Source organism: Erinaceus europaeus, chromosome 9 (genome assembly GCF_950295315.1).
Source record: "Erinaceus europaeus chromosome 9, mEriEur2.1, whole genome shotgun sequence".
NCBI lineage: Eukaryota > Metazoa > Chordata > Mammalia > Eulipotyphla > Erinaceidae > Erinaceus > Erinaceus europaeus.
The window spans coordinates 103,712,558-103,726,773 of NC_080170.1; the positions used below are offsets into that span (position 1 = coordinate 103,712,558).

Here is a 14,216-nt window from a genome sequence, read left to right on the forward strand (position 1 = left end):
CTTCCTTGGTTTTAATTTGTTTTGGCAGATCCTTCTCTTTTACCCTTTCTCTCAGAACCAGCAATGTCAAAATAATGACACTAAATCCTCCTGCTGCATGTCCTTGGAGTCCACCTCACAGGAGTTCTCTGCACCGCTGGAGCCGTTTCTGTTTAAGCCCTAATTCAATTCAATGTGATGCTGGACTTGTGTGCATGTATGTGGGCCCAAGCATGTGAGGACAGTGTTTGCAATCAGCAGTCAGGCGCCTGGAAATGAGGCTTGATTAAATGAGACTCTAAATATAGAACACATACCCTAGGAGTTCTAGGAAAAGAAATTATTCTCAGCCAGTTGCAATGACTGCAGCATATGATATGTTTGTGCAGTCAATGCAGTCATTGTATCTGTGTGTATGAATGCTGTTAGCATAGGAATATAATTTTCTTTCTCCCAGGATCTAGGTATGAGAGGTTTCAGCTGATTTATTGTATTATCTGTTCCTTTATCACAAAGTTACTAAGTATTCATCCTTACCTCATTGTTTCTGTGGGCCAGGAGTCTAGGCACAAATTAGTTGTGTCCCCTGCTTTAGCATCTTTCATAGCTGTCAGCCAGGGTTGGACTCTCATCTGAAACTCAACAGGAGAGGGACACATGTGGAACTTATGTAGGTGCTGACAGGATTCCATTCCTTGAGGGTGGCTGGACTGAGGGCTTTCTGGGGGACATCAACAAGAGGTCACTCCCAGTGCCTTGCCATTTGGGCCTCACTTTGTGGAATCTTTATCAAAACCAGCAAAGGAGTTAGTGACTAAAGAATCTCTTCCTGAGACGGTGTTAGGATCTTATGACACGTATTCATGGGTGTGGCATGCCATATTCTATTGGTCACAAACAAGTCACAAGTCCTATCTGCTCTTTTTTTAAAATTTTTTTTATATTTATTTATTTATTTTCCCTTTTGTTGCCCTTGTTTTTATTGTTGTTGTAGTTATTGTTGCTGTTGCTATTGATGTCGTCGTTGTTCAATAGGACAGAAAGAAATGGAGAAAGGAGGTGAAGACACAGAGGGGGAGAAAAAGGTAGACACCTGCAGACCTGCTTCACTGCTTGTGAAACGATTCCCCTGCAGGTGGGGAGCCGAGCTGTCCTATCTGTTCTTAAGGAGAAAGAGATAGCAGGAGTCATGACTGATTTGGGTCAGCACTCCCCTTCTCCCCACTAGTTAAGATGAGTGTGTACCCTGATCACAAGCTAGTAGAGTTAGCTTAGTGGCTGAGTTCTCACCTACAGCTTCTGTTGTGTCTTGTGCTTCTTCCACTGCCAGGCCATTGCACACACTGGATATTTGTGACATTGGATTTTTGGAAAACAGCTCATGATCTCTGGCCTGCAATCTCTGACAGCTACCAGGTTTACTCTCCCTCCCCCATAATCATGGTGGTCCCCCCACCGAAGGACCCAAGGAATCACAGTCCTCATGCCTCCCCTCTAATAATCCAAATACCAAAATGGTACAGGGAGTCCTCTTTCCAGATCTATTAAACCAGAAAATATTAAGAGTCTCAGGAATTGCTTAGTTGCCCATTTCACCTTTACCTTCAACTCCTTGTAACAGAAGAGAAAACAGAGATGAAGGACAAGTGATTTACTTTGCTCTCTTTCTTTTGAGTGTAGCTACAACAATCACTGCGAATGTATTGACTTTAGAGAAAGGCCATAGGAAAGGCAGCACAGTGGGACAGCTAAAACAGAGACTCAAAGAAGATCCTCAGGGTTGTTGCTGTCCCACCTCTTGAAGATAGTCTGTACCCCAGGTCCCCAGCCTCACCCAGGCCCTGAGATCAAAAGAAAAATAAACAGTCTCATTCCCAACAGGTCGTGTTGCCTCTTGAATGAGAAAGCTATTCTGATCATAAATTTTCAACGGTCAAAGATTGCTTAAATACTGAATTTCCAAGGGCCACACATCACTGGCAGATTCAGCACAGTGTAATGGGATCTTGGCTTTGTCTCTGTAATTTCAATAAGATTAAAGTTCCACCTCAAGAGATGGAAATTAAGTCCAATTTGACATGAACACTTGTGCTTACGCAAGCACATAAATGCATTTCTTCTCCTTCTTCTCCTCTTCCTTTTTTTTCTGAGTTCAAGTCTTTGTTTCACCTCCTCTCCATGCTCAAGAGAAAAAAAAAAGTACATTTTCTGACTTCTGGTTACTGTATTTGGCCAGAAAAGTTATGAAGAAAATTCTTTCCTCTATGTTATGAAAGAGCTGTCTGCTGACTTTACCTTCCACTGTTCTAGAGAATGTCTAAAGGAGCAGATGAGATAACTGAAGGATGTGAGTTCTGCCCCTGTTCAGCAGGAGTTTGGAACCTCCAGATGATCTTTTTGCTGGCTTTGAAGAGTTGAAGTCACTCCATTTGTTGAGTTAGTTCGGAGGCTATGAATAGGTTGTTCCTCCCATGAGCAGTTCAATTCCTGTCTTCACTCTAACATCTGGGGCCAAAAGGACTTTCTGAAGCCCATGGTTTCCAAGAGAAATCAGAAATATGTCCCAGAAAATATCCATCCAATCTTTTGGGAAGGAATAATTATCGACTTACTCTATTGCCAAAATGATCTCTTCTGGGAAGTATACCTAATTTGGTGGAAAGGTTTCCTTCCTAAATCAAGTCCACAGGTGGGGTAAAGAGTTAATCTGCCTGGAGCACCTGCTTTGCTGTGTATGTGACTCGGGTTTGAGCCCAGTCTTCACTGCAGTGAAGGAAGTTTAGGTGATGTGGTGTCTCTCACTATATCTCTGCTGCTGTTTCTCTCTTTCTATATGAAATAGTCAGCGTGGAGTGGTGAAGCTCAGTAATGGCAAGGAGAGAGAGAGAGAAGGGAGGGAGGGAGGAAGGGAGGAAGGAAGGAGAGAGAGAGATAGAAGAGGCTAGGTGATGGTATACCTAGTAGAGCATATATGCACAAGGACCTGGGTTCAAGATTCCAGTTCCCACGTATGGGAGAAAGCTTCACAGGCGGTCAGGTGGTGAAGCAGTGCTGTAGCTATCTCTCTTTCTCTCCCCCCCCCTTTAAGAGAGCTATTATCTATTTATTTATTAAATAGAGACAGAGATAAATTGAGAAGTGAGGGGGAAAAAGAGAGGGAAAGAGGCAAAGAGATACCTGCAATAGTACTTGACCAGTTGTAAAGCTTTTCCCTGCAGGTGGGAATCAGGGGCTCGAACACAGGTCCTTGCACACTGTAATGTGTGCATTTAACCAGGTGCACCACCTCCTGCCCTACCCGCCCCCATCCTCCCAGTTTCACGCTGTCTCTATCATAAATAAACATGTAAATAAGAAAAAAATAATGGTCTCCAGGAGCAGTGGATTTGTATGCAGGCACTGAGCCCCAGCAATAACCCTGATGACAGGGAAAAAAATAAGTAAGAATAAAATACTGTAAAATATTTTAAAGGATATTTTTGTTTGGTTGGGGTTTTTTGTTTGTTTGTGTTTAGCCTGGGTGGCAAGTGACCTGAACTCCAGACATATAAGCAGGCATGAGGCTCCCAAATTCAATCCTGGTATCAAGCATGCCAGAGTAATATACTCTGATCCCCTCTCTCCTCCATCATTAGTAAATAAATAATCTTTTTAAAAAGACTGAAAAGGGAGGCTGGGTGGTGGGGTGGTGGTGTTCCCGTGTGAGCGTACACATTATCACGCACACACAAGGACTAAGGTTAAAGCCCCTTCTTCCCCAGGTGCACAGGGGAAGTTTCCCAAATAGTGAAGTAGTGCTGCAGGTGTCTTTTCTCTCTCCCTCTCTCCTATCCCTTTCCTTTCAATTTCTCTCTGTCTTATCAAATTAAGAAACAATAAACTAAGTTGTTGTGTTGTTGTTGTTTTTTTTGCCTCCAGGGTTATCTCTGGGGCTCAGTGCCTGCATCACCAATCCACTGCTCCTGGAGGCCATTTTTCCCTTTTTTTTTTTTTTTAAATATTTATTCCCTTTTGTTGCCCTTGTTTTTTATTGTTTTAGTTATTATTGCTATTGATGTCATCATTGTTGGATAGGACAGAAAGAAATGAAGAGAGATGGGGAGAGAAAGACACCTGCAGACCTGCTTTACCACTTGTGAAGCGAATCCCCTGCAGGTGGGGAGCCAGGGGCTCACATTTTTCCCATTTTTGTTGCCCTTGTTGGTGTGCTTCTTGTTGTTGTTTTGTTGTCATAGCTGTTGTTGTTGTTAGATCGGACAGAGAGAAATCGAGAGAGGAGGGGAAGACAGAGAGGAGGAAAGATAGACACTTGACCTGCTTCAGCACTTGCGAAGTGACCCTCTGCAGGTGGGGAGCTGGGGGCTGGAACCGGGATCCTTACGCCAGCCCTTGAGCTTTGTGCCTTGTGCACTTAACCCGCTGTGCTACCACCCAGCTCCCAGTATATACATAAATTTTTTTTAAAGAATCATCCAGCCCATTTATAGAAAGATGGAGGTTGGTATTAAAATGAAGGCATTTTGTATGAGTATTAGAATAAAGTGGCCTGGTGTCCAAGGCCCTCCGAATTCATGACCACAACACTTCCTGAACAGTCCCTTTGCACAGGATGCTCTCTGCACTCAGCTGGTTTCCACTTCCTCTTTGTGACACATGGCTTCATCCTCAGTTGTGAGGGTCCTGCTTGGTCCTCACCTCCAGGGCACTTACTAAAGCACCTGAACCTCTTTCTCACTGTGCAGAGATGGTCCCCCACCCGCCTCCCCTGGGGCTCTCAAAACCCTGCTTCATAGCCCTCTCTGGGTTGCGGTTCCTTTGGCCCCAGGAGAAAAGAGTGAACGTAAGGGCAGCAATTTCATCTCATGCCTTTTCAGTTTTGTAAACCTCGCCCAGCTTCCACAGCTTGTAGCCACACAGATTCCAAGTGAGGGAGTGGATCAGTACTTTGCTTTAGGAAAACTCTCTTAGATTCTGTCATTTAATTTTCGTTAACAAGCTACCCACTAGCATTCCTGAGTCTCTGTAGCTATCTACCTAACAGCATTGAAATGGCAGCAATCTGTGAATATGAATTTAAGATTTAAGAGAAGATTTGTCTATTCAAATCGTGAGAGGGACCAGAGCACTCTTTCTTCATATGCAGTGTCAGAGATAGAACCTTGGGGTCTCTCTCATACAAACCCACTGCTCTGTTCACTGAACCACCTCCCCAGCTGCCAAATATGAGCATGAAAGAAGACAGAGGAGGACTTTCAGATGCAAAAGTATCCCTAGTGAGTCAGAGCACCTTTGGAATCTAAAGGTCAGCCCTACAACTCTATATTTGTTTGTTTGTGTGTGTGTGTGTGTGTGTGTGTATATTTGTTTTTTGTAAAGGGTAAGAGAAATCTCTCTGCTCCAGCCTGGTGACCATCCTGTGAGTACTCCTTGGTTATTTTTCAACATCCCAATAGCCTCATCTGTGGAGCCCCAAGATTGATTGATGTATTTCTTTTTGCTTCCTGGATTGTTGCTATGGCTCTATGCCTGTATGATTCCACAGCTCCCAGAAGCCTTTTTGTTTGTTTGTTTCTTGGCTTTGTTACAGGGTGAGAGTGAGGGTGAGAAGGAGGGAGAGAAAAAGGCAGAAGGAAAGACTTCACAGCACTGCTTCCCCATGCTAGTGCCCTGCTGTGGTAGCCAGGGGCTCAAACCCTGGTCCTAGCAGCTGGTAAAGAATGTGCTCTACCAGATGAGCTATCTTTTGGTCCCCTGAAGTCCCAGGTTTTGTTTACTTGTTTTGTTCTTTTGCCACCAGGGTTATCACTGGGACTTGATGCCTGCACTATGAATCCACTGTTTCCAGTAGCCATTATTTTCTTTTTCTTTCTATTTTTATTTGACTGGACAGAAAGAACTTGAGAGGAGAAAGAAGATAGAGAGAGGTAGAGAAAGATAGACATCTACAGACTTGCTTCATTGCTTATGAAGCACACTCCCTGCAGATGGGAACCGGGGCCTCAAACCCGGGTCCTTGGCGCATGATGACACCTGCGCTTAACCGGTTGTGCCACTGCCCAACCCCTGGAATTCTAGGTTTTAAACATCACATAAACTGTCCTTTGGGCCTCTGTCTATATAACCACTCTTGATAATAAGCTAAATAGAAACTCACTCAGGAAGATCCACTTAGTGGTTTTACAATGAGCACTATTCTAGGACTTTCACCCACCAGGTACTTCTGAAAAGGAACTCTGGTCTTCCATTTCTGTGACAGGTTAGCCATCACAACTGCTCAGTGGTCAGGGCCACCACTGGTGAACGACAAAAACACTCTCATGCCTAAGCCTCTAAGGTCTCAGGTTTAGTCTCCCACACCACCATAAGCCAGAGCTGAGCATACCTCCACTAAGAAACAAACAAAAAAACCCCCACCTTATTAAAATACACAGAAGGAAAATGACAGCTTACTGACTATAGTAATGGCAGAACACTCATCTCCCTGCTTAACAGATATTGATGAGATTTATCTTGTATGTGTTTTTTGTTGGAAAATCAAATGGGTTTCTTTCAGTGGTTTATTTATGATTTCATTCCATCTACTTCTGCTTGAGGAACTTGACAAAAAGTCGGCAGTCAGGAAAAGAGAAAGAATTTATTATCAACTGGCCCAGCTTTAAAACTGTGTGAGCATTTTACCCCTCTGGCTCAATGCTTGTCAAATGAGAAAGTGTGGACAGATCACCTGTATAGTCCCTCCTGACAATAACCATCCATGATTTATTGAGAAAGCCAAATCATTCTCTTTGATTTCTTACTGGATTGAGGTCGCATCCCACTTTTTCTCCCCCTCATACATCTCATTATGTACCATTGCTTGTGTGCAGTTTTTTCCCTGACTAGGCCATGAGTCCTCCCAGATTAGGACTGTATTCTACAGTTTTGTTTTGTGTCCTATGCATCTGAACATGAGCACAGGGCCTGGCATATAACAGATAATCAAGAAATATTGCCCAGATGATGTGAAAGAGTCCAGGTTCAAGCGTCGGTGGCAATAAAGTAAATAAATAAAAATAATCCCCCTATCTCTCTGGGGCTTGCAACACTGAACAAAAAGTGAAGCATAAAACAAACATTTAAAATATTTTTATAAATTTTTATTATCTTTATTTATTTATTAGATAAAGACAGCCAGAAATCAAGAGGGAAGGAGGTGATAGAAAGGGAGAGAGACATTTGCAGCACTGCTTTATCACTTGCAAAACTTTCACCCTGCAGGTGGGGACCTGGGGCTCGAACCCAGGTCCTTGCACACTGTAACTAACGTGTGTGCTCAATCAGGTGTGCCACCACCTGCCCCCATGCCCCCATGTTTCTTTTTTATTCAAAGCATATGAAAGAGACATCAGAGCACCTCTCTGGCACACAGTGTCAGGACCTCAGGCTTGTAAGAACTGTACTTGGTCACCTGAGCTATTTTTCTGGTTATGAACATGAAGCAAATTAACAGCAAAAGTGGAGAAACACTTAACAGTGTTATGCAAACTTCTTATACACATGCAAGAGAGGTAGAACATCCGATTAGCCCACATCGATTTAGACAATAGCTCAGATATCTTCCTAACAGACTTTGGAGAAGAAAGGAGGTCAGGTAAATAGGAATGTTAATCCAAACGGGATACAGTAGAGGCAAACACTTAAATTCCACCCTCTCCACTAAGCTGAATGATCCTCCCCCAGAAGTCTTGATCTTAAAGGCGACCTTCATCTTCCCCCAAGGGCTCTACCATGCAATTAATCCCTTTGTCAGTGATACATTTTGACATGGCAGATTTGTGTTCCCTTAGAGAGGACACTACAGTTTGGTAACAGTGTAACTTCTGACATCTCCTGCCTCTGGTTCCCAGATTTTGTCTCCTTTCAGCTAGGGTCCTTAACAGTGCAGTTTCCAAGGTCTATTGACTGCTGGAATTCTAGCCAAGATCTCCAACCCTGAGTAGATTCAGTGGGCAGAACTGTCTCTGTAAACCCAAGTCAAGAGTCTGGATCCCAGCCAGAAAAGGGCTGTGCCTTGCTCAACTGCACAGATAGAATGAGAAGAAAAAATAGAGAGAAGCTGAGAGCTGAGGTTATTCCAGAAGAAAAATTCAGAGGTGGATAAATAGAGGGGGAGATATCTGAGGAGTTTAAAATTGACAGACTATAGATTAGAGTATCCAGGAACTTAAACAAATGAAGACAACTGCCTGGTTATCTAAATAGCGGAGTTGGGGATCCTAAAAGAGGATTACTCAAAATGACCTAGAGAGATAGAGGCCCACCTGGAATTGAACCCTGGGCATCCTGAGCCATTACTCATGACAGGACACCACAAGACCAGTCAAAATGTATTTTATGAAGATTATCTACGTTTATTTAATAGGGTTAGAGAGTCAGGGAAGAAAAAGCAATTTGATTAGTTATGACTCCTCCATTCTCTAGCCCCTCAGCTTCTCTCCTTTCCCTCTCTGAAGGATGTGTAAGTTCTGCTCTCCTTCCAAGCATTCCCTCAAACTTTGAGTCTCACAGGAGGAAGAAACTCGCCTGCTTTGTCCTAGGAGAGCAACCTGAAGCATCACCCATCTGAGAGCTTACCCAAATCTGTTCTTCTTTTTTGAAGCCTCCCCTCCCTTTCTTCCAAAATAAGGTAATTCAAACATGTCTTAGGAAAACATGTGGTTCTTTATTTGAATGGGTACAGATGATTTTTTTTTTGTAAGATTAACTATTATATTCTTATTCCCTTTCCCACCTCCACCTTCAACAGACATGCCAGGAATTTCCTTCTGCCCCAGGCCCTTCCTCTCCTCTTCAAACATCTGGGGCTTGATCTCATCACTCACTGCACCCAGGATGGGTGTGTGTCACAGCTGGGTACAGAGAGCCAAGAAGGCAGTTCCACACAGTATTAGCAGCAAGGGACCAAACTGAAATAGTAACCAAGGCCAGCCTTAATGGCTGAATGAGATCATTTGTGATGACCCTATAGGCTTAGAAGGCTACAGGAAGTCTTAAGGTTTGCTTTTATTTATTTTATATGAGTTAGACAGAGAGTGTTTTCCATGAGAGGAAGAAAGAGAGAGAACGAGAAGTACTGTTCTCTGCTCTGATACAAGCCATACGTGTGTTCCAACCAAGAGCCTCAGGCTTGAAAGTGCTGTGCTTTACCCATTGAGCTATTTCCCTCACCACCAGAGGAAATCTTTAAAAAAGAAATACTAAATATTAGATTTAATGTGTACAAAATCTGTGGTTGGGGCGGGGGAGATAACACAATGGTTATGAAAAAGAACTTACGCAAAGCACAAGGACCAGCGTAAGGAACCCGGTTCAAGCCCCAGCTCCCCAACTGCAGGGGAGTCGCTTCAAAGGTGATGAAGCAGGTCTGTAGGTGTCTATCTTTCTCTCCCCCTCTCTGTATCCCCTTCTCTCTCCATTTGTCTTTGTCCTATCCAACAACAACGACATCAATAACAACAACAATAACTACAGCAATAAAACAACAAGGGCAACAAAAGGGAATAAATAAATAAATAGTAAGTATTTAAAAAAGAACTGCCCAAGGCTTTAAAGCCCCAGATTTAGTCTCCCACACCACCATAAACAAGAGCTGAGCAGTGTTCTCTCTCTCTTTCTCTCTCTCTCATTAAAATCCTCAGGGAAGTGGCATGTGTGCAGAATGCAGAGGACAACCAGGTCACTTTGACTTTCCCAAGTGCCTTTGCTTCCCTGTGTCCTGCCTACATCTCCTTAACTAGTGACTTTGCTAAAACTCCACGGATTTCCCTAATCCGGACGTGGCATCTATTTTCTATTAATACCCTGTTAACAATCTTACTTTACAAAAACGGTTCAAGCAACACCTCCCATATGACTGCTCTCTTCTTCTAATGTGACTAATGATTTCCCTCCAGGAGGAAGTGACACTGTGACTTCTGCACTGTCATTAAACATGCCATAATTCTGTTTGATTCTCACTCACTTCTTAGAACTCTGAGCTGTCATGGAAACAATTTTTCCTAAGATCACAATATCCAGGCTGACCCACACAGACAAGTTGGAGTGATCTTGAGGCCTCCCTGCTATATGCATCCATGGGTCCACAGGGAGACATAGAGAGGCTCTGAAATGCCATGAAGGAAGATTGAGGCTACTGGTCAACCCCCCTCTTTCAGGGGCCCCTCCACCTCATCTGACTACAATACCGGAGAAACTAGAACCAGAATTGGCCCATGAGTCCTTCCTGAATTTCTGCCCCACAGATGGTATGAAGATATAGAAGAAATAGCTATCTTTTAAAACTGTAAGTTTAAGTTTAAAACTGTAAGACACACTTGGCTGCGCACATACATTATTTTGAGCTGAGGTTCAACTGGGGTTCAAGCCCCTGGTCTCCACCTGCAGGGGGAAGCTTCATGAGCAGTGAACAGTGCTACAGGTATTTCTATTTCTTTCTCTTCAGCTCCCTCTCCCCTCTCAATTTCTTTCCTATCAAAAAAAAAAGAGAGAGAAAGAAAGAAAAAGAAAAAAACTTTTAAAAAGTTATCAGTGATCTGGTCTTTCTGTGTATCTTTCTCTTTCATTAAAATATTTTTAATTGTTTTATTTATTTAAAAAAGGAGACATTAACAAAACTGTAGGATAAGAGGGGTACAACTCCACACAATTCCCACCACCAGATATCCATATCCCATCCCCTTCCCTGATAGATTTCCTATTTTTTCTCCCTCTGGAAGCATGGACCCAAGGTCATTGTGGGTTGCAGAAGGTGGGAGGTCAGGCTTCTATAATTGCTTCCCCACTGAACATGGGCGTTGACTGGTCGATCCATACTCCCAGCCTGTCTCTCTCTTTCCCTAGTAGCGTGGGGCTCTGGGAATCGGAGCTCCAGGACATATTGGTCGGGTCATCTGTCCAGGGAAGTCTGGTCGGCATCATGTTAGCATCTGGAACCTGGTGGCTGAAAAGAGAGTTAGCATACAAAGCCAAACAAGCTGTTGAGCAATCATGGACCTGAAGGCTGGAATAGTGCAGATGAAGTGTTGGGGGTGGGGTGGTACTCACTGCAGACTATTGTGTACTTTTGCTTTCAGGTATATATTTTGCCCTAGTTTATGGATACGTGTGAACATACGCTCTATCTCAGGGGACCTGGTCTATATCTAGGTTTTGGGACTTTGTTAGGAAGTGAACTGCCTGGAATGGAATTAGAGAATCCTATGAAAGGAAAGGTCTCACCCGAGTTAAAATAAAAATTTTTTTAAAGAAAGTAAGTTTGGGGAGATGTGAGGTTATGCTTATGTGTCCCCAACTGTATTATAAGCCATTAACCCCCCCAAGAAAGTGGAAAAAAAACACTGTAAGAAACAAAAAGAAATAATTAGCAAGTCATATAAGTCATTACTTAATAAGTGTGTTATTCAGTGTTAAAAAAAAATTATAGTGTGTTGCTTTGCCTGCATACCCCAGGTTCCAGCCCAGTCCCAACTACAGCGCCTTTTTTCCTTCACCTCCTCTCTTTTTTTTTTTCCTTTTACTTTCTCTCTGTGCCTCTTTGACTCTATCTAGAATGAATGAACAAATGAATGCAGGAATACATGTTTAAAACTGTTAAGATTCAAGTGAGTTATTAAACAGCAGTAAAAAAGCAGGACAGGCCCTGACTAATATGCTACATAGATCTCTCTCCCTTCTGAGCTGTGTTTTCTGTGGTGAAGAGACTTGCAATCCTTTCTGGAGCACGTACCGGACAACGGTCCATTCATCAACATCTGTGAATCGATCTGAAGGATATAGCTGATCTGTGTTTGTCTCTTAAGGAAGATTTGATTGTTCTGCTCCCTGAGAAATAGAAAGTGGAGACTGTTGTGTTGTTGTCTACATGAACAACAGACTCAAAGATTCTGCTTTCCTATTTCTAAATGTGCCTCTTTGAACCCCAGTGACCAGGAGCTGATGTTCCTCACATTTAGGATCTTCTTCTTCTTCTTTTCCTTCTCCTCCTCCTCCTTCTTTTTCTCCTCTCCTCCTCCTCCTTCTTCCTTCTTCCTTCTTCTTCTTCTTTTTTCTTTTTCTTTTTTGTTCCTTCATTATCATGAAGGTCTTCACCACACCATGCTGACTTTTTCAGATAGAAACAGAGAGTAAGGGCCAGGTGGTGGCACACCTGGTTGACAGCACATGTTACAATATATAAGGATATGGATTTGAGCCCCCAGTCCCCACCTGTAGGGGGAAAGCTTTGCAAGTGGAGACGCAGGGATGCAGGTGTCTCTCTGTCTCTCTCCCTATCTCCCTCTTCCCTCTCTACATCTGGCTGTCTCTGTCCAATGAATAAAGATTAAAAAAAAAAAAGAAGAAGGAAAGGGAAGGGAAGGGAAGGGAAGGGAAGGGAAGGGAAGGGAAGGGAAGGGAAGGGAAGGGAAGGGAAGGGAAGGGAAGGGAAGGGAAGGGAAGGGAAGGGATCGAAAGGCAAAGAGAGGGCATCATAGCATCAAAGCTTCTTCCAGTGCAGTCGAGGTGGGGTTCAAACCTGGGTTATGAACGTGGCAGAGTAGGCCTACTATCCAAGTATGTTATTTTGCTGGCTCTTAAGATATTCTTTTATAATATTAATGGTGTCTAAATGAGATCATGGACTTGCCCAAAACTAACATCAAGCCCCACACTCGGCATGGCCTTCTAGTTTCCTTTCATTTGTCCACGTGCATTTTGTCTGTTCTGAAACCAAACTGTGCCCAACTGGGAGATGGAGTCAGAAGTGGGGGCAAAGAGGCCACTTCTTGGATACCATGCCTGAAGTGATGGGTTTGAAAACTGGGTGTGCCAGAAGTTTCCTGGAAAGTTTATTTTTGCTGAGCTTTCGGTCCAATTGCAGACCATGAGAGCTCTCGGATCATGCCAGTGTGTTGAGACATGCAGAAAGCCAGCTGTCCCTGGAAATGCCGTTGTCTCTTGCCAGCTGGGAGTGTTGTGGTCTGGCTCGCCTGCAAGCTTAAACACAGCTTTGAAAGGAAAGGTCAGAGAGAATCGACGTTGCCCAGATGCAGGGCTGATAGGAGTTCATGGAGACCAGGGCGTCTCCAGGGGCCTGGTGAGGAAACATTGTGACTCAGGCCTCCTGGAGGAGAGCTGAGGCTGCAGGAACACCCAACAAACACTCACAACACAGCCAGCCAACACTGATGCACAGCCCACACCCTGCGGCTAGGCCTGGTTTACTCATCCCGGGAGGTCTCCAGTCTGACTGCCGCTATTAGGCAGTCTCTCTACCCAAGCCTGAAGGTTTCAAGACTTTTTTTGATTGTAAAATGAAAATGTCCTTGGGGCCTGGGAGGTGCTGCCTCTGCAGAGCCCGAGGTCTGAAGCTTGATCTCTGGCTTCACAAGCACTAGAGTAATCGTCTGGCTTTCTCTTACTTCTCTTTCATTGATAACGAACTAATTAGACCTTCTAGAAAGGGGTGAAGGTTGGGGCAGAGCACTGGTAGGATCTCCACCTGCATTTATTCAACAAATCGGCTCTTACTATTAAAAATAAAATGGAATCATAATAACGACTAAATGGACTGGAACTGTCCCTTTGTTGAACTCCACACTCAGGGTTCCTGTGTAATTGCCAAGCATTGCGATCCTCTGGTGAGGTGGGTCCTATTGTTTCCTTCTTATTTATTTATTTTATTTTTTTTATTACATCACTTTACTGGGAGAAAGACTGTTACTGTCACATGTGTAGTTTTTTTTGTTTTGTTTGTTTTAACCAAAGCACTGCTCAGCTCTGGTTTATGGTGGTGCAGGGAGTTAAACCTGGGACTTTGGAGCCTCAGACATGAGAGTCTCATTGCATAACCATTATGCTATCTACCCCCACCCTATACAGTTTTTTTATCCTCTGTGGTAGGTGTTTGCACACTCCACCTTCCCCTGTATTGTGCCTCCTTACACACAGGAAATGGAGGCAGACAGGAGTAGCATTTCTTGTCCTATGTCACATGGCTAGAACAAGGCAGCACTGTGATTGGCAGATGGACATGGAAGCCCTACACTCAGGAGAACACAGGGTTCTTTTTTTTTTTTCTTTTTTTTACCGGAGCACTGCTCAGCTTTGGCTTATGGTGATGTGGGGAATTGAACTCTGGACAACTCAAGCATGACAGTTCTTTGCATAACCATTATGCTACCTACCTCCTGCCCTCAATTCAGTTCTTTTTCAAAGGATTT

The 14,216-nt window shown here is 43.6% G+C and overlaps 1 long non-coding RNA gene across 1 annotated transcript in view; it reads right to left on the minus strand.

The window, feature by feature from the left end:
• Positions 1–10,782: 10,782 nt before the first annotated feature.
• LOC132540475 (uncharacterized) overlaps positions 10,783–14,216 on the minus strand; it is a 53,125-nt gene continuing 49,691 nt past the window's right edge. The window contains exon 3 of the long non-coding RNA XR_009551675.1: positions 10,783–10,957. This is a non-coding gene — a long non-coding RNA (uncharacterized LOC132540475). The remainder of the gene's footprint in view (positions 10,958–14,216) is intronic.